The sequence below is a fragment of the Rhipicephalus microplus genome, chromosome X (assembly GCF_043290135.1).
Source record: "Rhipicephalus microplus isolate Deutch F79 chromosome X, USDA_Rmic, whole genome shotgun sequence".
Lineage (NCBI taxonomy): Eukaryota > Metazoa > Arthropoda > Arachnida > Ixodida > Ixodidae > Rhipicephalus > Rhipicephalus microplus.
In genome coordinates, this window is record NC_134710.1 from 170,199,660 (window position 1) to 170,225,741 (window position 26,082).

General features: G+C 47.0%; 1 long non-coding RNA gene across 1 annotated transcript; it reads right to left on the reverse strand.

The window, feature by feature from the left end:
- Nucleotides 1-22,324: 22,324 nt before the first annotated feature.
- Nucleotides 22,325-24,496, reverse strand: LOC142777035 (uncharacterized). The gene is made up of 3 exons (XR_012887901.1): nucleotides 24,339-24,496; nucleotides 22,937-23,022; nucleotides 22,325-22,573 (listed from the first exon to the last, which is right to left on the reverse strand). It is a non-coding gene; the product is annotated as an uncharacterized LOC142777035 (long non-coding RNA).
- Nucleotides 24,497-26,082: the final 1,586 nt, after the last annotated feature.

Genomic DNA, 26,082 nt, shown 5'->3' on the forward strand with positions numbered 1-26,082 from the left:
GTATACAAAATGAGAACTGGTTACAGCAAATTCACGCCGATTAACAGACGGTCTATATATACAATTGGTACTTTTTAGTATGTTTAAGATAACCCCGTTTGCCTAGAATTTATAACTCTTAGGTACACGATTTCCTTCAGATCGGCCTCCTGGTATTATAAGCACTTGAAGCTTACATAAAAGAAGCAGAGTATGCACAAAAGCACGCGGTTTAAACAATACGAGCTTTTCAGAAAACATTATTTATTTTCTTCTGCAACACTGACATGACAAAACTGAGTCGTCGGCGATATAAATGTTGTGACAACATTAGTTATACTCGGGTTTCTCATGAAACAATCAAGCGCATGTGGGCTCATGTGAGGAACAGTGATCTGGATATCGTAGACATTGCCGACATAGCGAGCGCATTATTTATTCGCTGTATTGATACTTCTCCTCTCTTTGTAGTTCGCCAATAGCCACTAATGATGTCGCGTAGCTCAATGGGCTGCTTGAGTAAGAAGCTAGGCGGATCCGCTCAAATTACGACTTAACGTGTTCTTTTTTTTTTTTGGTTGGTAGGTTTTTGAAACAGTGAATGTCTTGACGCAATTTCGGCATGCCTGCGTATTTATTCGTTCACCATGGTGCGTAGCAGGTGTGCATACACTTTTGAAGGCTCAGAAACGCATTAAACGCGCTAAAAATAAGCAATTACACGCTTTCGTGCACGCGCTCCCAATGCAGGCGCTCCTGAGATCTTCAGTACCATGGAACTACAGCGCCACCGCTACTGTCACCCGCCGGAGAATCAGCCGAGATACGGCTTGGCCGCCTCGTTAACTCCACTGCCCCCTTCTAGTACACTGTAACCTTGTCTTCCCTGCTCGGCCTTCTGTCCGCTTCGCCATGTTGGTCGCCATGTTGAGGTACCTCCGACGCGCGCTGCTGCGAGGCGCCGCCATGTTGCTGCCTCGACTCGGGCATCGATTGCTGTCGGCTGTAAATGAACGGTTCGGGGTGTTTTGTCACGTCTTCTTCTAGCGCCTTCACAGACTTTTCTTGCTTGGCTGAGCTGCTGAGGTGCTTGTCGTATGAGGTCTGCAGAGCGTCGTGGCCGTGCGGCACGTCGTCTCTTTTCTTGCACCCCCCCCCCCTCCCGTTCCTGGCATGGTGGTGCTGGTTCCTGATACTGGCGTGCCCTTGAGGCTGGGCTTGCGCTCTGCTTGCAAACCTTTGCACGCCGCGGGCGGTCATTCTTCCCGTCGCCTGACCTTCCCTCGGCACCGCTCTCCGCAGCCACCGTGTCTTCTTCCACGGTCGCCCAACTCACTGCGCTAGCGGCATCGTCCTCCGCTTCGTCATCCCCGCTCGCACTTCGTGCGCCGTTTTCACCGTGCTTCTCTCCCTCGCCACTGTCTGCGGCCCTCTCTAACTGGGCGGGGGTAGCTTGGCTAGGTTCAGCATGGCTGCCTTTCTTCTCGAACCTGTCGTCGCAGCGCATGCTCACTGGCATATCTACGTCTGCTTGGCTGCCTGCTTGCTGCGCCTGCGGTGCCGTAATGGCCGGCACCCAGCGTTTTCTCCGGGATAACGGGTGCTTCCGCCCGTTATTCAGCGTCGCTCGGCTTCAGTCGCTTCGCCGGGCGCTGGGTGGTCATTCGCCTTTGAGTCTGGCTCGTAGCGGGTGCCGTGCCAAGTATCGGGAAGTCGTCGATATCCATTGCTGCTGCCATAGTGTACGACTTCCCCGCGGTGCAGTAGACGCTGGCGTGAGCTTTGCCCGCTGCGTCGGCACGGTTCGGTGCAGGTGTCTGTGCGATGCCCGAAGACTCCGCACCTGGCGCAATGCGCGGTGTCGCATCGGGCCTTGAAGTGGTCTTCTTGATTGGAACGGGGACAGAGACGCTTCACGCCGCGATACTCGAAGGTCGCTTTATAGCCTCCCGCTCGCGCAAAGTTCGGGAGCGGGTTCTCCAGCCACACGTCCATCTTGTTATACCTGGCCGAGCCTCTACAATTCTTAACATGGTTCCGTAGGACTTCAAGCCGATGGCGACCTTGTTGTCGGGCACGTAACAAGGCAGGTACAGGCATGTGACGCTGGCTACCTGTCGTGCCACTGGAGCAAGGGGGACTGTTCTGGTTCTAAGTCGGAGACCGCCAGTTTCCAAAAGGACTTTAACTGCTCACGTCGAGTTGACGCCGACCTGGAAGTCGAATCCTCCGTGGGGCTGAACACTGTAGATTTCTTGGATGCCGACCAGCGCTTCCATTGCATCGATTACCTCGTCCACCGGCGTCCCCGGCGGAGTGCGAACATTAAAAAAATGTTCCTACAGGGTGGTGGCATGGTGACTACCCACGTGCCGCCCTCGCGCGGGCACTTGCTTGAGGGTCATGAGGTTTTGGCGCTGCGGAAATGAGCTACGAACAAAATTCTGGCCTCTCGGTCAACTTGTCTGTGTGTCCGCCCTTAACGATACCCCAAAGGGCTGACCCCATCCACAGCGCCCACCAATGTTGCTTAATATTTAGTGTTCATACTCGTGCGATTGTCAATTAAAAAGCAGTTATTGCGCATATCTGAGGCACCATAACAACTCGTCAATATTCTGTATGTGGGTCTTTTTACTAGAAAAGGCATGCATAAGGAATTCTATGGACCGTAGCGCTTATCATGCTGTGCTGACAATGAAGCGCTTGCACGAAAAGGAAAGTGTTTCCATCGCTTTGCTAAGACAACACGGTAGTGGCACCTACCCGCCGCCTGGCGTTCTACACCTCATCGCCTCTGAGACGGGCGCGCACGCCGCGCGCTTCGTTTTCCAAGGTAACTGCCAGATAGCACTCATGTCTCACGTGTGACGCGACTTGATGCGCTCGTTGCTGCACGCTCGATGCTCTCTAAGGGCTAATTCCCGCTAGTGGCAATATATATATATATATATATATATATATATATATATATATATATATATATATATATATATATATATATATATATGAAAGTAGATGCGCTTTCACATAACAACTGTTTATTGTGCCAGCGTTTCGACGGGAACCCCGTCTTTTTCAAGGCAAAATACTATTTACACATGTTCCGTGTCTCCTTATAGCCTGTCCAGACAGGAGGGAAGGGGTCAAAAGAAAAGTAAAAAAAGGAAAAAAAGAAAGAAGAGAGAGAGAGAAAAAAGAAACAGCGAAACGGGAGGACAAACATTAAATAAAATATATAAAATCTAGGAGAAGAAGCAAGACCGACACGGCGTAATTAGAAAGGGGCAGCATCTCAACAGAGTAGGGCAGAGGTAGATGAGCAATGTCATCATTGTCAACAATACCTCCCCCGCACCCACTCTTCCCCAAGTGGGCAGTGAGCCGCCGTTCCTGTATTTCACCTTTCCGTGTAGTCCGCTGGCGGCTCGTTCCTCTTTGAAGTTTAGGACAAGTTAATGGGGAGGGCTTAAGTGCTTCGAGTGCGTGCTGGTGGCGTCGGGAGGAATGAAAAAGCCGGTGATTGAGGCACCGCCATCGATATTCATTATATGCAATGGCTCCTTGTCAGTGAAGGAACAGAATGTGCGTTAAAAATTAAAGAAGGGGAAAAAAGAAGATATATATATATATATATATATATATATATATATATATATATATATATATATATATATATATATATCAAAACGTTTATTTGAAGAAGGAACAAGGGGGAAAAAATACGGGGAGCATGTAGTTTGGGCCCCTATTGAAGGGCTCCACTGGCTTTAGCGGCCCGCTGCGCCTGGTCGAGGAGTGCTAGTTGCACCCCCAGATCCTCGCTGCAAGCAGTCTCCCACTGCTCCTTTGCGGAAATTTTGCCAGCTATTTGCGGCGAGTTAATTTCGGTTGGCCTGTTCTGACAATCCCACGTTATGTGGGCAAGAGTGGGCCTGCCTCCGCAACACGGACAACTATCGCTGTACAAACTTCAACGAAATATGCTTCAACGAAATAATTAGAAATGCGTTTGTATGCGGCGCCAGTCATAAGAGTTCCGCCCGCTTAAAGCTGTGTGTGGTACACTGTACGCTTCGTCGCTCAAGCCGTTGGTTTTCAAGAATACCTCACGGTAAAAAGGTGCTGTCGTTGGAGTGGTAGGCCACTCGGTTGGTTGAAGCGTGAGCTGCGCCGTCCGCTCTCTCATTTCCATCGAGTCCTGCGTGATCCGGGCACCAGATGATAGCATGGTCCTGCATTAGGTCCAGTCCTAATAGGCGAATGTTGTTGTGTGGGAGTCTTTCCGTGAGAAAGAGCCTACATGCGACCATGGAATCGGTGAGAATAAGGGACGATCGTCCCAAAATATTTTTAGCTTTAATAGCAAGCGCGATAGCTAACGCCTCAGCGTTATTCGCGGACGCGGCTCGTGTCGTGGCGAAAGCGAGAAGGCCTTGACCCGGGGCCGCTCCTACGACTGCGAGCGCGTACTTGTTCGTGCTGCATAGGGCGACATCTGTGTACACCGTGTCCGGATTGTTCCCGAATTGCCGCTGTAACTTGCGAGCTCGCGCATTCCTACGACCTTTGTGATATCGGGGGCTCATGTTTTGGGGGGGGGGGGGATAAGAGATACTAGAATCTTTTCACGTAGCTGTTTAGTCATGGACTCCAGTTCCTCTCCCACATACTGTGGGCGAGCTGGGTAACCTATACGGTGTACCAATTTTCTTCTAAGCCTATCCCGTTGAGAAATGAGCACCGCTGCTCGTAACTCCTCATAATGATTGTGTATACCAAGGACTTCAAGAGGTTCTGTGGACGCTCCATGTCGTAGGCCGAGAGCCACCTTGTATGATGTTAGTATCAACGTATCTAGGGCCTTTAAATCGGTTTTATTGATCTCTTTGAAAGTAAGACTACATGTTAGCTGGCTGCAGACAAAAGCCTGAACCAGCCGGAGCGTCTCAGCTTCCTTGAAACCTTTTCGGTGATAGGTGACTCTATAAATCATACGGGAGATATACCTCACCGTATGCAGGTAAGTGCTATACCAAGCACTTACCTGCAAACAGAGATCGCTCACCAAGATACTCTACATACAAACTTGTCCACGACCACTAAGTGCACAATCGTGTAAATCGTGATGGCGATCGCGGAAATTCGGGTATTGCATTGAAACAAGCTGTGAAAATGGATGCGGAACAATATTACTTCACTTTTAAGTATAGCTGATCGGTCCGAGTTGGGTAGCCAGGATTTTTAAAAATTGGTCAATAAATTCCCTAAAACTATCTCCATCCTTTTTAGGGACTCCATTGTACATTAGCGTACAACAGAAGTAAAATACAAGGTAAAAAACGAGTCAAAACATACGCGAAAAGAAATGATGACGGGCATTACCACGGCACGCACCACGCGAAGTCTCTATCTGCCTCGTATAATATTTTCCTCGGCTATATCCAGCGTTTCCAATCAAAGAGGCTCTACATCAGCGCTGTTTGAAACACTAAGGAAGGGGGGGGGGGCTGCTACATTGGTGGCGTGGGGGCCGCAGCAATATATTAATGTTAATATTATATCTCTTCTAAACTTGCCTAGCTCTGCACGACTCGTTTTCGATGAGAGCTGCTGTGCTTCTCTCATCCGCTCTTAAAATTGCGGCTCGAGAGACTTTGGGCTTTCACTTGTTCTTGGGCCATGCAATTTGTAGTGTTTGTAGTGAAAGCGAGATAATGGGCCCTCGTAGGTCGTGGCGGGCAGCCGGTGTACGCGGTGGTTGGTATACGTATCGCACATCTTGATTTTCTGGTCTTGTTTCGAGTAGACAAGCGAGGCCTTCCTGATTTGATGAGCTCGTTAAAGTACGACAACAAAAAACCACAATGCTTCCCTTTCAACATCGTACGCAGTGACAGATGACGAGACCCAACAAACCACGCTGCAGCACACGAACTGCTGTAGATACCCAGGGAGGTACTCGGGCATGGCGGGAGAGGGCGACAAAGGTGGAAGTGACATCACATGAACACTATGTATTTGAAAACTCTTCGCTCCCGCTTGACCCCTAAATGTGCATACGCAGCGGAATCAAAAAAGATGTATTCAAAAGCTTCCTAATAAGAGGTTTCGAATAGGGGGCCCAAAAGGTTGCTACCTTGCAGTCGAGTTTTCCAATCTTACTGCAGCGCCAGAATGCAAAAAGCAACATTGAGGGGAGTCGGTCAAAATGGAACGCGATGCGCGCGTCTCACACTCTGAATGAGTGCGTGGATTGTTGCCGGGACACACGGGAACACGGGGGCCGCACGCACGCGTCCATTTTCTGCGTGCCTCTAATGGCCTATGTCAGCGACTTTGAGACGGGATAGTGTTATACCCCTGTCACACGGGCACCTGCGAAGACCGTTTAACTCCCTCGTCCTTACGACAATGAAGATGCGGTCCGTGTCACATGGTCACCCTTACGCAAACGAAGGCAAACGGAGCATTTCGCAAAGGACGTTCAACGATCTCCCTTCGCAGCGAAACGAGGTACTCTCGTCCCCAGCAGTCTAGAGGTCAGAGAACAATTTCGAACACTAAGTGGCCGCAGTGAAAGAATAATACATTTTGGCAATATTAAACGTTCTTTCGTTGTAGTACTCATTCACAACGGGTGTTTGTTTGCATATATTTACGCCCGCCAGAGTTCACTTACTCTCAACACTGATGCCCTACACACCATGCCCCGCGAGTCGGGCCGGTCGGCGCCAGCCGATCAACGTCATTACCAGCGCATTTTCGTACCACTTCCTCACGTCGTCCGCTGTGTCACTCATGGCTGAAGAACACAAAATGTGCGCTCACGAGGGAAGGAAGCATAAGAACTTTCGTACCGGTACCGGGCATATACACAGCAGCAAAACAACTAAAAGCACAATGTGGCCAGTGTCACTAGCAGCATCGCTACATTTAGCAAATGTGTTTTATATGAAATTATTTTTAATGTTTTTTTTTAGTCGCATACCTACTTAATAGTGCTTTTTGTAAAAACCGCACAAAGAGGATTCCCAAAAAATCAATAGAGATGAAATCAGAATACTTTTCCGAAGATCAAACAGCGCCAGCTGAGCCTCCTCGCGGCAACTGTTACAACCTTGTCATTGCCGTGTGACACTGCCACAACTCCTTCTCCGTCGAACCCCCTAAGAGAGATTTACGTTGACGGTGTTTAACGGAGTTTGGTGGTGGCCGTGTGACAGGGGTATTAGCAACGCAGCTCCCTCCATATAGTCAGTGGACGGTGCCTATGCACGCTTACGGCCGGGCTAGACTGCACCTGCGCGCGCTTGTTGCCTTACAGCCTTCTCAACCGTCGCGAATACAATGAGATAGTTTCTGAGTATGTTTCCCCACCCGTCGGCGATAGGGGCGCAGCGACCCTGCCATTGCATCTTCTGCGCCGCGCACAGGACGCAAGAGAGATTGTCGATATGAAACCGTGAAATAAGGGTTCTCGATGATGAGGGGGAGGGGGATTACTGAAGAAGTCTGGGTTAGAGGGGTCATCTCTCCTTAAAAAAAAACTAATGTTATAAGACAGCTCGACGCATAATTTAGGTGTGCATGTGCTTGTCAATAATACAAGCTGAAGCTTAGTAAAAATGCGAAAAATTGGCTAATGAGGCATAATGCATGAAGCCTAAAGCATTGGCAACGATAAGAGAGAGATAGAGAGGTAAACAACACTGCATCTGTTCTGCAAGCGGCGAGCACCAAACACCTTTGGCACTTGCTCTCGTTGGACAATGAGGGCGCCATTGAAGGTCGCTTACAGAAATGACGAGCACGCCTTCTCTTTGCTAGCTATATAATTTTCTGTTTATTTATTTTTACAAAAACATCTGTAGTGGTTTTTAGGGCTAAAAGTTGCAGCCTGCTGCTTGACAGCTCTTTGAAACACGTACGTGACTTGTATCTCTAACGGCTAAAGATATAAATAAAAAAGTGGACTTCTGCTAATGAATAACCCCTTTAGACGGCATGCCCTAGAGGAGTGGCGTGCATTGTCAAGGTGTTAACACCACCAGTAAACATTAATTCCGGAGACCCCGAGCTCTTTTCCGTTCTTTCTTACTGCAAGCCACATCCATGATAATGTGAAAAATGCAGCTGCTTACGCTCGCAAGCCGCTTGCTTTCGAACTAAACTCTCTAGTGCAAATCATTTCTGCGCTATACTTCCAGTTCGTGAAAGAACATGTTTAGGAAGAGAAACTGACATCCCAACTTTTCGGCAAGTAAACAGCTTTTTGTTTAATTCTCATGTGGCTCTACAAACAGGTTGATGCCCATTTCTCTTTCCCTCTAGTGAGACTTGCTTTATTCTGGTATTTGCCCACCGTGAATGCATTTCGCTCATAGCTTTCTCAGTGTTCAGACTGCAGTGATTTTTCGACTCGAGAAGACGGTCGTACAACATTCAGTACGAGCAATATATACGGATATATATTAGATGTGGGATGGTGTATTGTTGTGTTCCGTATTGCAAGTCCTAGCTGTTCGGGAAAAACACCCAGTGTTTCTTTTCACCAATTCCCAAGCAATGCTGCACTGTGCGCTATGGCAAAAGAATATTGCGAGAGAGAACCTCATCATCAGCGACAAGTCTGCATCGACTGCCGTATGCAGCGGACACTTCCACGATGTAGACTATGTGCCAGCGTGCCGCATCAGAAAACTTCTTCCCGACTCTACGCCCACTCTCTTCGGGGACTACCTTTCCTACATGAGACCAAATGCAAAGAAGCCCCGCAAAGAACCTGATTCACGAGCTTCGCCCCTACGCCAAACATCAAGGAAGCAAAAAGCGGAGACCAACTAACCAGACATAGATGTTGCGACTTCACAAGATGCTTTCACTAAATAAGAAGCAGTAAGTGTTTGTACGCAAACAATGAACAGCAATGCTCATCGCTCGGGTCGATACCTGGCTATGATAGGAAGATTACGTTCCCAAGTGTCGTACCATCGTTCAAAATGTGAGAGTTGCAGCAATTGTTGAAAGAAGAGGAAAAGGCGTCCGCATATTATCGCGAAACGAAGCACCACGCGTGTGTTAAGAAAATCGCAACAGATGCACAGAAAGGGGAGAAAACGGCCGTGTTTATTTTGCATCAAATGGAAAGTTACGGAGATAAGCAATCAGCGTACCCAGAATAAGTTGTTAGGGAGTGTGTAATATGGCACTTTCTGTCCCCAAAAGGCTACGATCATGCTCGAACTTCGGTATTCTCACACTGCCAGCAAAGTGCACTCTTCAGAGGTATGTAGATCCAAGCCCAACATCATCGGATATGAGCAATGCTATCAAGAACCGTCTAGTTCACGAGGCCTCGCTACTCAGCAGAAAACAACATACGTCCTCACTAATAATAGATGAAGCTAGCATAAAACAAAAGTGCATCAATGATAGGAAGGCTGATGCAGTCTTTGTCTTCAAGGACAAGCCAGAGAGTAGCATGGCGAAGCTCTTGCGAAAAGAGTCCTCTGCTTTTTGCTGCATGGTGCCACTAGTCGGCACAAGATTCCATACTCGTACTACTTCACGAACCAACTGAGTGGTAGAGACCTGTTTGCATGGACGAAAGAGGTCGTTGCTGCTGTGGAATCATGTGGCTTTATCATCATTCGCATATTCACAGCTGCACGTCATCCACACAACGCCAACTGCGTTATCTTTCTTAGTTTTGACCTATGCCATGGCACGTGCTCAAAAACGTTAGAAACCAGTTCTTCGAACGTGACCTTACAGATGGCACAGGAGTGGTTAATGGTGCGTTTGTGCAGAAATTATACGAGCATCAAAAACACAAGACTGTGAAGTTGGCTCGAAATTTCACGAGGAAACATGTCTACCCTTCCCATTTGGAAAAATGAATATGCTGCGAGCAGTTCATGTTTTCGCCCCTCATGTGTCTGCAGCCGCAGAGCACCTTCAGCGAAATTCTACGGGTGCTGCCAGAGATTTCAAGGCAGCATAAGTTACGACAAACATCTTAAGTTGAACCTTAAGTTTGTACGCTAACTAAGTATTTAACACGCAACCACCGTCATGTTGGTGTGGCGCAGTGGTTAGCGTCTTCGAATGGAAATCCGCAGGTTGCACGTTCGATCCTCCGTGACGCCTTGTTTTTTTTTTACGGGACGGGTGTTTTTTTATACCGTTTTTATAGAATTCTTTTTTATTTTTTGTGGCAGCTCGTCACGGTGATTCTGACGTCATTTTGCGCTCAAGTGTTGCCGGCACTGCAGCACCCACCATACCCACCATGCGCCATGGTGGGTGTTTCCCACCATTCACCCACTACATTAATCCACTATAATGGTGGGTGGTGGTTTCCACCATGCCCACCATTCGTTTTTTTCCGATAGGGAAGTTCAACCGCATGAAGTCCATGAAGAAATGATTTGACATCCATGACACTTCATTCAATGGAAGCGGCCACAAAGCTACCATTTTTAGGGGCGATTACAACAGCCCACTGTGGCTGAAGGATGAGTTTATCTCATATGTGGAAAAAATACAGAAGAGTTCCATCGGATCAGTGAGTGCTGGCTTCACCAACGAGACGTACGAAGCCTTGCTTTTTACAACAAGGTCGACGGTGCAAACAACAGAATTCCTCCTGGAGCAAGGCGACAGTTCTGTCCTGACAAAGAAATTGAACAGTGACCCCATCGAAGCAATCTTCGGAAGGGTGCGGTTAATGTGTGGCGGGAATGACATGCTAGATGCTAGAGCCGTCACCGCTGCTCTGGACTACATCGTTATAGGAGTACTGACATCAAATTTACTCATGTCGAGATTTTTGCGTCAACGAGTAGCTATCGACCCCTTATAGCGATTCGCGGCCTAAAACGCATCTGAGAGACGAATGAGTATCTGTAATATTTGTTAATATATCTGCTATCGAACGCGGTTTGAAATGGGTAGAAAGCGCGCCAAATTGTAGTGCGGGCAGCGCTACCTCGCGGCCACGTCGAGGCCGCTGCACAGCTGATGCCGTTTCCACAAAAAATGGTGACGTCACACTGGCGTTTCGTCTACTAGGAGCACACGTACAGTCAGTCCAACTGTGTCTCTGAAGGCATAGACATACATGCCTAGAGGTCGCCAACATCATCGTCCTAGCCGTCGTCGCGGTCAACATCGGCAAGTGACGATGACAGCGACCTGGAATCGGGTATCGCCACTATTTGCGACGATCCTTGCTTGACAAGCTCCGCATCAATTGCAATGTATTTATCAATCCCGGCCGTGCTGTCCGAGCTCAGGAGCACCAACTATGCACCTCATGTCACGGACGTTTGGCGAGTGAATCGCTGCTTTCAGCTGCAGCAGGGCACGCGGTAGGAATAGTCCCGGCCTCGTCAAGAGGCCTTGTACTGCCAGTAAAACTCAACTGGTTCGCCAAGTCAACGCAGGATTTACCCTGTAGCAGCTCGCCGCAAAGTTAAGGGAGCAAATGCAGCTGTTCTTCACTGGCGTCCAGTTTCTCTGTCCAACGGCGCATACGAAGTCAACCCACCAGCTGCGTTGAGGTTAGTGGCTTGGAAAGGCATAAAACGCCACGCACTTTCCACTTTTTTCACGCCTCGACGTGCAGGTTCTCACCACGCAGCGGTTCCCTGACATTCTGGCACGTATTGTCGTTCTGAATGACCGTACTCACACGCAGTGGAGCACAACGCAAATCAGTCGATACGACACGATGAATCGCACGCACGATTCAACACAGCAAGGAGAGCCAGTAGTGAGAGCATGGCTGGGAGTCGACTCTAAACACACTCAGAGATCATCGACGTCATCGTTACTAGCGTATCGTCACTCAGGGTAGTATTTGTGGAATGTATCACACTGAACACGTAGCACTAATGTCGATGTCGCAGGGCAGTCTTTCTTTTTCCTCCTGAGCTTTTCTACGCTGTTTGACGTTGAAAAAAAATAACTTGGACGCTACGGACATCATCTAAATTTGGCCAAGAAGACCTATGCATACCAAGTGATCGAATGATGGGCACACCTCAATCTTGGAATTTAATGTCAGTGCTCCTTTAAGTTGCACATACCAAGACCGACAGAAATAACGTTATCAAATGTGGAAGTTGAGGAAGAAGCTGCGATGATATCAAATATATTTGATAAAGACCTGAAGTTTTTGTTGGAGTACGAGGCTTGTACGTCTCCATCTGTCACCTTCTCCGGCTTAGCATACCTCGGTGGTTACATCGCCAAGCTTATTTATTGCAGACCTCGGGTGCGATTCTTGCACTGCACTGCCGACGACCGACAACAAGCAGCATCAGCTGTACAAGCTGCTGCGAGCACAAGAGAGAGGCGAACTACACTACCCAATGCCTGAGTTTCTAGCTATTTTAGATAAGATAGTGGTCTTTTTTGATAAGGCGTCTGAACACCTGCCACGCAGAAATGTGCTAGAAGTTTTGCGAACAGCAGTCCAGCCCTACTTGCAACGCACTCCCATCTTAAGCTGCCCTGAAAGCGTTGACGACAGCCACTCCCTACGATCCGCAGATCTCGTAGCCGAAAAATTCCTAAGAATTCTCCTCGACAACGACACAAACTGACTGACGCAAACGACAAGCCTTCCACCTACACACACTAGCCGACTAGGAAGCATTTTAGGCTGTCAACAAAACATTTGTGAAGTCCAGCAAAGTTTTTCACTTGAAAGTGTTTAACTATTACCAGTGCTTATGAGCAATAAATATTTATTTTCAGACCTCAGAATGTCTACACGTTTGATGGCGGAAAGCAGTACTTCGGACTCTTACATTTACACATTTTTCAATAAACTTAAGCTCGATGCACCTAGCACAGATAAGAAGTCAAAACAAACCATTTCTGTGCCTTCAACAATTAGGCAACTTGTTTTTCAACGCGCGGTAAGTGAAGAAGCGCGCCAGAACTCATGTGTTCGCGCGCTGTACGGAGCAGCGGAAGATGGCAGGGTCGCAGCGCCCCCCACAAAAGAGTGGCAAGAGAATGTACTACACCTGTTGCGAAGGCCATAAGATGAGAGCACGCAGGTGCAGTCCAGCCCAGCCGTGGCACGCTTTGGGTCAAGTAGGAGCGAAGAGTATTCGAATAGGGCCTGCGGCGTAGTCTTGGCCGAAAGCCGTCACTTTTGTTGGTGCCGCCACGTTTGTCTGACGCAAAGCTTTTGGGGCAGGCTTTGGGGCTCCCGCTAAATTCGAGAAATAGCGTCCGAACGCGAAACCCAAACCCTGTTTGGGTCTTGCACATGCGCAGGGGCCTCGACGCTATTTCTGTGGATTCCCTAAACGACGGAGGCTTATTAGCCTCATCAGTGCCCCAGCGGTAGTATTTAAAAAAGCACTCGAATTCTTTCGCACGAAAATGCGGTGGCGCTGTTGTTGGGCCTTTGGTTTCGCATGGTAGGCAAAAGCTGCGGCAGCTACCGCCTACCGCAGTTTCTGCCTTATTTTCGCTGGCGCGTGTGCTGTTTGTAGCCGTGCAAAGAAGAAAAAGTGTTGTACCGGAGCACTTTCACGGTGATTTGCACGGGAAGGCACAAGAAAGATGGACTAGGTTTTTAAATATTTTTTTCAGTTTTCTGTTGACGAAAACCATCGCTGATCAGCTGCAGCTGTGAAACGCGAGAACTTGTCTTCGACGCCGTTTAACCGGTTATGATTTCAAGCGGCTTACCATAAAAAGCGATTAGCTCTCACAAGCGTTGGAATAAGCTATGGAATTATGCTTTCTTTAATAAGCCGTTCAGGAGTATCGAGCACATTTACCTCAAAGCACGTTAACGTTCTGGGTAGCATTGGCATATTCGAAGCATTTTTCACGGCTGCTATTGTTAATATAACTGCAAGAGCCTTCGACACGTCAAAACGATATCATTATACTCGCAAGGTGCCACTTGGTCATCGAGCCAACGATCGAGCATGTGTTTCTTTTTGCGTGAGTACGGTTCATTAAAGTAACAAAGAACGAAAGCATGACTTAGACTATGCTTTTTTCTGATTATTTGCGGCTGCTATGACACACCTGACAGAAGTGCATCGGAGAGGGCTGTTCTGGCTCTAGTGCGCTTCACTAGATTTTCACGTCTGTGTGAATTCCCAGACATACATCATGCGGGAAACTTGCTCAGTCGTCCGCATTTCGCGGTGTCACAAATCAACCTCATTAATGTTACACAAATCGACTTTATTAATGGCGAAGTGGTAGGCTAGATAGGCCTCCACAGTTACGAACTCTGAAATTTGCAGAAGTGTCTTTTTCCACGTGTAGTGAAACACGAATTTTTCGCTAGAAATCTGTTGTAATTTTCGAAGTACGAAGGTTCATTCCTTTCTAATGAGAGATTTTCTCAGCTCATATGTAACTTTTGTTGTGCAAAACTAAAATAGTAGGGACCCCTCTTGGTCTGTCCTTATTCGAACATACCCAGTCCTCACTGGCAGCCAGTCCTCCAGAGATGAAACCACCAGCACTAAATTTATTGGCGCTTGTGGCGTGTGGTAGTAGTTCAAGGAGAGCTCTTCTGTGTTAAAGCCGGCGCGTCGTTTCGTTAAAGGAGGTTTTGTTGAGGAGGTTAAAGAAAGGCGGCCTGCAGGTGACGCCGCGCACCGCCATGTTGCCATAGGCAGAAAGCGCGCCTTCCGCAACTCAAGCGGCTGCGGACGCTCAGTTGTTCCTCATATTCGCCGGTGTTGTAGCATCCGGACGTTGTAATGGATACGTCGTGCGTTCCTTAAGGCTACATAGGTCAAGCGAAAAGGTGTTCTGAGATAACGTTTCAGTTGTGAGTACCATATTTCGAGCTTGATGAAAACTGTATGCCGGTACAGATGCATCTTGATAGCTTTTAACATGTCTTCACATATCTCACAGTCATTCTTTTTTTCCTAACGGGTTTCTTAAAGACGCAAATTTTCGAAGCACTTCTACGCGTGATGTTGAACACTCGTGTCATTAGACGACGGGATGAATGGTAGCGAAAATAAAATGATCACATATGTTAGAGAAACTTGTCAAATTGTAACAACCGCACTGGACTGTGACCCGCAAGTTGTCCGGCTGGGCTAGACGCGTTTCTAAAACACCTGCAACGTCCACTGATACGCATCCTTGTGCTTGTTGATACCACTAAAGCGGTAAGCTAGTGGGAAAATAGCACACAGTCAACTATTTGTTGAAATTAAATAGGCGTATCCGACATTTTGTGTTTGATTACTGGCAGGGGCGAGGCCAAAATAGCTCACGATGCACGACACAGATGAAGTGAGTGCGCTGTGAGCTATTATTAATCTATCTTCACCAACTAGCCCGCGGTCATGAACCTTGCGTAGCCAAAAAAATTTTTAGGGGGAAGGGGATTTTTTGCTGTTTTCAAGAGAGGCAACCCCTTGGAATTACCATTTTCCGGGAGGGTGGGGGGACACATGGGCCTGGTGTGATAATCCCTGGCTATGCCCCTACTTCTTAGTTGTGTTAATTAGAAGCTCAACTCGCTACCACGAGGGTAGTTAACATTGTTTGGGCGACACAAAAGGACCTGTCTTTTATTTTACATTCGTGCATTTTATTTTGTTATTTGGAAGTGCAGTGAGCAAAAACCAGTGTCTGAACTGTCCAACGTTTTTGGTGCGACTAACTGCAAATAAAACGATCGTAACTGAAGGATAATCGTGCCGTTATATCTATTCAAATTGAAGATGTGAGAGTTTCATCGGCTACACCCCAAGCAACAATTTGTCTTCGGCAAGAGGTTGGTGAGAGGTCTGGACTGACTGCGAAGTGGATGGTCCGACGTTGGCAACCAACGTAGGGTCTGGTCTTGGAGATTGACATTGGCCTCACGCCGGAATACCACGTAGGCCCGACCGCGTTGGCCGATGAGCCCGAGTGCGTGCCGCACGGGGCTTGACCATGGCCCGACCTTATATAGGCGTCGATTTACTGACAGCTTTAGGTCGGCTGCCAACGTTCCTTCTCTGTTTTTTTTTTATTTTGTGCACATGATGTTGGCTCGGTGCACATGTAAGACCAAATGAAATGCCTCTAAAGTCTGCACTTTTTAGCATTATGTAAAACGCAATAAAAGAAAGAGGAGCGTAAGCCTCCTCACTTTATATGTTTATTTCATAGTTGTATAAATGCACTATGTTTTCATACCACATTGTTCACATGGAACAATTCGCAGCAGGCCTTGCGCAACACAACTATACAGTCGATGAAGCGATATATATTGATATGGTATGAGCCGGACTGTGGTATGTGCCGGTGATGTGATAGAGGAAGACGACGTTGTCTGGTGCGGTCTGAGGACTCCATCTTTACTTCTGATCGCCAAATCTCATCCTCACCCTGCAAATAAACCGAATCATTCTTTATTCAACTGTAACAATATATTTGTTGCCCTCTTGGCGTATGGTAGTGCCGCGAAATTTCTCAAAGTGAATACGCTCACCCGGCAAAAACAAGTACGAATTAAATTATTAATATTTTTGTTATTCGGTATATGATGCAATCAGATTGTCACGCAAGTACTATCTGCCAATTAAAGTAATCAAGCATAAGACCACAGGTATATTGTATCTCACTGTCTCCCAAGTAATGAATGTTTTTGAATGTTACAGAAAATACAAGGGTGTTTATATTGTTACGTGGAAATACTACTAATTCAGTCGTAAACCACAGTACGACACATGCCCGAACGTCAACTTCTTCAACTCCCTCCTCGAGGCCTTTTCAGATCTGTTAGTTGAAATCACTCAACAATATATTTTATGCCAGCCTAAATAAATGTTCGCTGTTTTACTATGCTCATTCGGCTACTAAGGCAGGTCTGATGCGTTGCCTACTGGTCACCCCGACGAGTGTTTGGCATGATCAGCGTTCACTCGGCCGCCGACGTAGGCCCAAACCACGCCGCCATGCGCCACCGACCAAGTGCCGACGTAACCGGCAGCGCACCTTGGGCCGACTCTTTTCAAATGTCTGGGGGTCAGTGAAGTCGGCTGCCGATTACGTGCCAGCCATCCGCCAATGGTCGGCCATACAGTTTATATAGGAGGGTTGCACGTGATGTCATCCGCTTGAGGCGCTAGCGGCGTTTGCCTCTAGCGCCATGTCAGTGGTCTGGGTAAGGTGGCTAGTCTGGGCACGCCCTTTTTGAAGCGGCGAGAGGCAGTGAGAGGTTGTGTGCGTGCCGCTACGTATGGTACCAACGTGATTGAATTACTGCACCGAAGGGTAGCCCCTATGTTGGGTCTCCCGGGCTTGTACGCGAGGAGGCAGGCCGCGTCTGTTTGGCGCCTGGAGCTGAGTGGCGGCCCCCTTGTCAGGGTATGGCCTTCTGCCCGAAACAAAAATTTTCCCCTCACACGACCCGGGGGGGGGAGAGACATGCTGGGACAGTCGTATGGATGATGATGGCTTGTTGAGTTATGTGTGACTCTAAGACAAAGCGCCTTTGGCGCCGCGTTTCCTTTCTATCTGACAACGGCACGTACGGTACTAACGTGGTGAAATTCGACTGAGTGCGTACGCGCCTGACTTCCGAGATACGGCGAAACTTCGCTACGAACATAAGGTTCACCTTTGCAGCGGATATCGACCCGTTCGAATTCAGCAGCGATGAAGCTGTGTGTGATGTGAAGTGTTATTCCCGCATCGAGCTCACGGACATTAGGGACCACTCTGCTGGCGGCACAAGCTTCGCAACAAGAGACGAGCTTAAAGCCTATAATTTGATTGACGCCCACAACTATGTGACTAGCGGATGGGTCCAACGGCACCACGTTAGAGACCCCGGAGACAGCCGCCGCGTCGTCGGAAACCTGACTGGTTCCCCTTGCTCAATGCTTGGACGAATGGTTTTTTCACCGCGGTGGTGTCGCTTCACGAATTCTTTGTGTGGAAGGGCGTCACCATTTGCAAAAGCATGCATGTGAGGTGATAACAGTTGGCTTAGTCCGTTCGTGGTCGAGCCCAAGCCGCTTGCGATCAAAAATGCTCTTTGCTTCAGGGTCCAATGACGCGCGTAGGGCATCTGCGCACCCAGATCACATACGGTCTCGATTGTCACTGATGGACGGTAATGCGATATCACCGTTTATGTGCTCAGCTCGTCAAAGCATGGGTATACGAAAGCGCACTGCGTCGCTGACTGTTTACTAACACACCGAAATCAGTAACACGCCACACCTACCTGAATGATACCGCTGATAAGCAGCGATCGCGGTCATAGTGCACGCGCTCGTCTCCTACTGCATTAACAAAGCTTCATAGCTCGTCGCGAAAACTGAAGTTTCCCACCACAAAGGCGAACCTCTATGATGTTGCATAGGCTCTGAACACTTACCGGAAATGAAATGTTCAACGCACACGTGGTATAGTGCACAGTAAAAATTTTTACACCCAGAAGGGTGTAAATGAGCTTGTCCCGTGGACGACACCCTAAGGGTGTTAATTCAGCACCTTCCAAAAAGGGTGCTTTACCATGCACCCTTAGAATAGGGTGTACATGTAAAAAAACTGTAGGGTGTTAAAAAAACACCCTTAAGAAAGGGTGCCTTCGATGTCCATCACTTTTTTAGCACCCTCTGAGGAGGGTGCGAGAAGGGTGCACAAGGGTGTTGAGTGCCCATGGCAGGGGTGGCGAATACTGCCACCAACAGATATCAGCATGCACTGATTAAACACTACTTGAAGAAAGTGGTCCTGATTATCGATGGCGCACCACTTGTCGAGCTCCATTCATTGCGTGTGGGCAAAAATATAAACGCATACAATCGTGTATGAACTTGTGCTGGATCTATATATACTTCAGTGTATATGCATAATGTTTGTTACAGAAAATGAAGCCTTGCTGCCCTTGCATATTGCGTTTATTTAATAGGCAAATAAAACATAAACTTTTCTTCTGCCACACAACTTTTGCACCAGATATACGTTCATGTATACGTACACTACACATGCAACACCTCAAATATTTATTATATCATTTCAGTTTCACTTTATTGACAATTCTTTGCAACATACAATTACACTGGTTTCAGTTTAGTATACTGCTTCAAGTACATAGAGACTACAAATGAAATACACGCTAATATATCCCTATAATTCTTTCAAGTATCTACAATCCCAGTGGTTTCCAGTTTAATACTCCTTCGTGTACACAATCGGTTAATAGGAATGAAATACAGGCAAATATATACTTATTATTCTTTCAAATATATACAATCACCATGATTTCACTATATACGCCTTCATGTACACAATCGTTCCCAAGAAGTGATGCACACAAAAATATATATGGATAGTGTTTTCAAATGTATACAATCACAGTGGTTTAAGCTTTGTATTCCTGGATGTATAACAATTGGTTATGAGAAATGATGTACATGCAATCATATACGGGTTTTCGCACATATAACTTTAGCAAATACTTAAGAAACCAATACAATGATCAGAAACACAATATGCTAAAAACGAACACAAAACTGAGTCAGGACACACAAAAAACAAAAGAGGTAATGCATAATTATGGCTAATGACACAGCTGGGTCACTTTATGCCAAATGTCCCAGCCATTTTGGCAACCATCTCAAATGTATTCGAAAAACTCGTGCTGCATTGAAAATAGTGAACTTCTGGAATATTTAGGAGAGGAAAAATATTTGGTCACGTGGCTGCCTTCTGAACTTTCTGGAATGCCGTCTAGGTGTTGTATGTGAAAAATTTTATTTTAAAAGCACCGCTCCTTCTTTCCATACGAAACTCCGTCTACGTGTTACGTAACAAGAGCTTAATTTGGGAGAGTTGGTTCATCGTGGTTGTGTGCTAGTCACAGCGCGACAACTTTAGGAAGAGACAGAAAGGACAGGAAAGAGCACAGACTGTCAACTGAATTTAATGAATGTGCTACGAGCGCTTTTATACGGAGTACAAGAACCGTGTTGATGCGCGACGACACGTGTGAGCACTACAAAATAATTTTAACTGTGAAAAGAATACTCCCTCTCGGAAAGGATAAGTGAACGTTTAGTGATGCACTGATCATTGGTTTACCTGACAAAAAATATTTCTACAAACATTAAATTGGCATTAAGTAAACCTATTCTCGTGACAAATGGGGCAAGATTGACTATTCCTGTTGCTGTTTAGTACACACACTTTTGAAAGCTTGCAAGGGGTGGAAAACAACACGCTAATATCATATCTGCTGGCTAAGTTTCTAGTTGTGAGACACGTGATGTGGTATAACATGCAAAGGTTTTGGTCATTGTTTTTTGTTGGTCCTGTCTTCTTTAACTTTACTTTCTGCAGGAGGGTTTTGCAAACGGGTGTGAAGATTCTGTTGGGATACCCAGCATCTTTTAGTCTTTTAATCTGGTTTTTAAGCCTGACCTCACCCTTGTGCTAACATGACTTCTGAAGGGTGGCCTGAATACATGTGGTATCAATTCCTCTTTCTATTAATTTTGAATGCCCACTATCAAAAGGCAGAACATTCTTAGCACTCCTGGGCTGATAGCACCAGCCAATACCCCAACAGCATCATCACACTTGTTTGCGAAACCCTCCTGCAGAAAGTAAAGTTAAAGGAAACAGGACCAAAAGAAAAAGAGAATGACCAATCACCTTTGCATGTCAGATGGTGCTACGTACATAAGGTGTCTCACAATTTTAGGAAAATAGCCAGCAGATATGACATTGTTGTTTTCCACCTCTTGCAAGCTTTCAAAAGTGCATGTACTTACAGCAACAGGAATAGTCAATCTTGCACCATTCGTCACTAGAATAGGTTTACTGAATGCCAATCTAATGTGTATGAGATACCGCTAACACGTGGAAAAGTAAACATAGGACAAACTGGGCAATGCTTCAATTATCAAGCAAGACAGCATGCTTCAAATGTTAAGAAGGGCTATAGTAATCTCATGACCGGACACCGTAAAGAATGTAAGTGTAGTCCTAGGTTTCATAAAACACGGTTTTAGAAAAAGAAGCAAGCAGAAAAATGAGAGATTTTAGAACTCTTTATCAGGAAGGCTAAGGATCAATGCATCAGTACATCTTCACTTATCTTTTCCGAAAAAGAGTATTCTTTTCTCGGTTAAAATTATTTTGTCATGGTCACACATGTGTTGTTGCAGATGAGCCCTGGTCTTGTGCTTAGTATAAAAACGCTCGTAGCACCTTCAATAAAATTCAGTTGACAGCGCTCTTTCCTGTCCTTTTTGCGATAAGATTTTTATTACAGAAAAGAATTTCATTTTCTTACAGTTTAGGTATAATGATGAGTTTTCATTGTATCACAACATGGAGAAAATTGCATCTCAATACGGACAAAAATCACGATTTTGTGAAATTCGTGATATTTTCTCGTTTATTTCAGCAGCTTGAGAGGTATAAAGATATTTTTTCCTCAGAATATACCTTCTTTGGAGTAAGTATTCACTGCTCAGATATTCATACAAAGTGCAATATTGCAATAAAAAATGCAAACATAACACATTTTGGCTTTATTCTTGGAAGCGAATGTGGCAAAAAAATTGCACTATTATTATTGAGATTCAAATACCTTACAGAAGCACATTTACTTAACAGGTAGACCGAATCTGCTTTAGAAAAAATAAGCGGTAGTTTTAAAACAAAATTTTCCACAAACAGCACACAGACGGCATTATGCCAGGAAGTTATAAGCCAGCCACATGAACAAAACTTTTTTTCTCGCTGAAGTATTCTAGCAGTTCACTGTTTTCAACGCAGTAAGTCAGCACATTTTTTTTTCAAATACAATTCAGATGGTCGCCAAAGTGGCAGGGACGTTTGGCATGAAATGGTCCAGCTATATTTAAGCAAAATAACTTACACAAATAACAATATTTGTTCATTTACCATGAACACACTAGAAAAAGTTGTTCAGGCATTGTGACACTAAAATTTTCAGCGTCCTACTGCCTGAACAACTTCTTTGATAAACTCCAAACTCACGCCGAGAAAAAGCCGCTCAATCACGGTGGTTGTTAAAGGCCTTGCGGCCGTAGACAATGTTGAAAATAAAAAAAAATCAACTCATCAGTGCTGTCACTCCTTCCTTCTTCGTCATTACTGACACGGAAGATTTTTCGGTTATCCATGTGGAGGTTCAGGAAGTAGGCTTGCTCTAGGCTGGGTCCAGGGTAGACTACGCAGGACGTCAGCGGCACCCTCTCATCCTGTAATAAGAGCAAATATGACTTCTCATACTAGAAAAAGTTGTTCAGGCATTGTGACACTAAAATTTTCAGCGTCCTACTGCCTGAACAACTTCTTTGATAAACTCCAAACTCACGCCGAGAAAAAGCCGCTCAATCACGGTGGTTGTTAAAGGCCTTGCGGCCGTAGACAATGTTGAAAATAAAAAAAAAATCAACTCATCAGTGCTGTCACTCCTTCCTTCTTCGTCATTACTGACACGGAAGATTTTTCGGTTATCCATGTGGAGGTTCAGGAAGTAGGCTTGCTCTAGGCTGGGTCCAGGGTAGACTACGCAGGACGTCAGCGGCACCCTCTCATCCTGTAATAAGAGCAAATATGACTTCTCATAAAAAATTTTCGTGCTGTTCTGGCAGCACCATATATAAAGAATGTGTAGTGTGTATCCTTCGAAATGGCGTGTAATTGACATTACACTGAACTCGAAGCATACAACCCATACATTCCAATAATTTCGTATGATAAAGATAAGAGTTTTCCAGCATACAGCGAATTCCCGAAATGAGGTGAAGTGTAAGACTACAGCTCAAAAATGGCACTTACGAAAGCCTGAACTCACTTAAGAATCAAATTCCTTCTAGGGTAGTGAGCCAGTGTGAAAAACAATTCTTAAAGTACAACGTTTAGAACATGTAGCATTAATCAAAACGCACAAGAAACTTACCTCTTCATGTACAAACAGTGAAGACATCTCTGCTTTCTCTTTTACATGAGAACAAATGATCTTGGGCGTGGCACTAGCGAAGAGGTCTGCAAAAAAAAAGTAAAAGATTTACTTACTTAAATCACGCCTCTAACTATCTGAGGAACTGTTACAAGTCACCAATCAGTGCAATTCTGACTGCCTCTATAAGGGCATCAAAAATGAACAATTTTCTCGTTCTTTCTACTCTCACAAGACGCTCCGTCAATGGAATCTAATCCAAATTTGACGCTGTGCTTCCTATTTGCCTGCTTTCTAGACGTAGGGCTGCGAACATGTGTTTTGTTCACCTAATCTAGCACAGAAATTCGTCATCTATAATTCAATCATCTTAATTCATTGTAATTTGATAAAAGAAGTGATAGCTCGTCCAGTTTTTAAAGAGTTGCGGGCCTGCAATAGGCACTGCCTTGCACGTATGAAAGTACTTCTTTAAAAAAAAAATTCAAAGCTTGCTTTCAGAAAAAGCGTCTGGCATATTTCGACAACCAAGCCCATCCTCTGATGGCAATCAGGGGCACGCTATTAGCGATTATTGACTACGAAATTTACAAACGTAACCCGTGCCTAAATACTCAGTTAAACACAATCACGCAAGTAAGAGCGCTCGAACGACACCAACGCGCGCGGACGCCGACTACGTTGCAGCAGCCATGACTTATGCTCGAGAAACCGCACATAGCTCCAACAGTCACGTATACTCTCTCGATTCTGTTATAACGCCGAACATTATCGCAGATGAAAGCGAAGCACGAAAACAGCAAACAGAAACGAGGGAAAACAACGCACGGCGATGGCCACAACAACGCGCCTTTGGAAGTCTGCTAGATCTTTCCCTGTTGCTGGTGGCACTTGTCCTAAATAGCTTAAAAGACCGAGGCGCACGTGCTGGGAGCATCGCGGCATATCAGCACCTCCAACTATACCGTCTTTCAGCAAAAAAAAGCCATTTCGTACAGTGCGCCTCTGTACATAATTTTTGCTTTTTCTTTCTTTTTTGCACTTACACCTACAGAAGCACGTTGCACATTTGAGTATTAATAGAAATGTTATTACGATGTAGCCCAAAGCACATCTTAAAAAACAATATCAATCACTTTGTGCAGTGTAGAGACAATGTGCGATCAGCAACTAATCCCGCCTTTGTTAAGTGATCACATCCCTCACTGTATGAGTGATGCAGGCACTTACACAACATCGCGCATAGCAGTGTGAACTCGTTAAGTCCCACGTTTAATCGGGCATCTGCAACAGGCCCGCGAACGCATGCTGTTGTAAAAGGCTGGCAGCCTACTTCGGCAGAGCTGCTGCAGGCGCCCAGCTAGCGCTGTATGATTACTACCTACGAAAACAGTACACTCACCGTTAACAGGCCCACGTTGTCCGTGTCCGCCACTCCATGAATATTCCTTAATCCGAGCGTCACTTCGAACACGGTGCCATGCGTGACCACCATTGAATATGCGCCTGTTCGCTAGAACACACACAGCGACCAAGACCCCCGACCAACGCAACGCATTTGAAAGACTGGTGAGACAGAGAGGGCAACACTGAGAGAGAGAAGGAGGAGGCACTGGCGGCGGCGTGGCGGCGCCGCAGCTGTCGACGCAGGTGTTCGGTGAGGTCGGCCATCTTGGCTCGGTGCGAGCGGACGCACCGCACATCGGCTCCGTCGATGAAGCCAATTTTCGGAGGACCACTCGACTCCAGGCAGACGAAAACTGTACGATCGGTTCCAGCTTGACGTCCGGAACACGCAGATACCAAATTTTGGTGAGTCCGCCCATTTTTGCGGATTTTACGACCGATTTTCGTCGGCCAGCGTGGCGAGACAGCTGAGCCTAACCGATCCGTTAGGCCTAGCGACGGCTTCGGCCGCCTCGGACCGCGCCGGCGGCCCCGCCGCGAGCGAAATGACGGCGCCGGGCCCCTCATCTATGGACACCTCCCCACAACGGGACTTTGAACCGATTCTCGACCGGAGTTCGGGACGAATGGCTATCACCGTCACCGGAACTCCAATCGACGAGACGCCGGACGGCATCGCCGGCTGGGTAGTGACCACCCAGCGCGGCAAGAAGACCTCGGGCAGCGCAGAAACTCCGCTTCAAGTCTCGGCGCCAACACCCGGTAAGAGGGCAGCCCAGCCAACCCGGGCACAGATTATCAAGAAAGTCAATGCGAACTTCGCGAAGACGGCACGCATGCCCTTCGTGCCGAGAGACGAGTACAAGATCGTGGTCAGGCCCCGCGGGGGATTGCTTGTCGGTAAAGTAATGATGCCGGAACTCGTGCGAGCCGTAGCGAGCGCGGCAAAGGTGAACAGCGAGGAAATCCAAAGGGACACGGTCTGCCCGAACCTGGCCCAGAACATCATCGTAATAAGCACGCCGGAACAGGCACGGGTCAGCCAATATGCGAGCGTCCGAGCCCTGGGAATCGGCGGGCAGGCGTATGAGGTGTTCGCTTATGCGGCAGCACCGGAAAACACGGTAAAGGGCGTTATTGGAGGCATCCCCCTCAGCGAGACGCCCGAAATGATCCGAGCAAACGTCGTCAACGACTACAACGACACGGCACTCGAAGCGCACCGCATTGGAACCTCGCATGCGGTGATCGTGCTATTCAACGGTAATAAGGTCCCAGCTTACGTAAAGTATTGCGGAGCCTTAATCCGGTGCAGGATCTACCGGCAACACAAGGAAGTGTGTAAAACGTGCGGCCAACTCGGGCACCGCAGGGACGTGTGCCCCCGGCCAAACGTAAAGATATGCTTCGCGTGCGGGAAGATGAACCCCAATGACGATCACGATAAGGAATGCAAGCCCCGCTGCAAACTATGCGGCGGATCGCACCCCACGGGCACGGGAAACTGTACAAACAAGTTCAAGACACCATTCCTGCTGCGCAAACGCGAACGCAAGACGGCGACCGAAAAAACGGGGAAAACTGGTCAGAGCAAATTCTCCAGAAAGGACGACTCTCCCGCGCTCCCAAAGAGCGCACAGAGGGAGAGGAGTAACAGCCGCAGCGAGAGTAGGGGGAGAGCGCGCCGCCACGAGCGCTCAGCGAACCGCAATAGGCGGCGCAGCCTCTCACGCGATCGC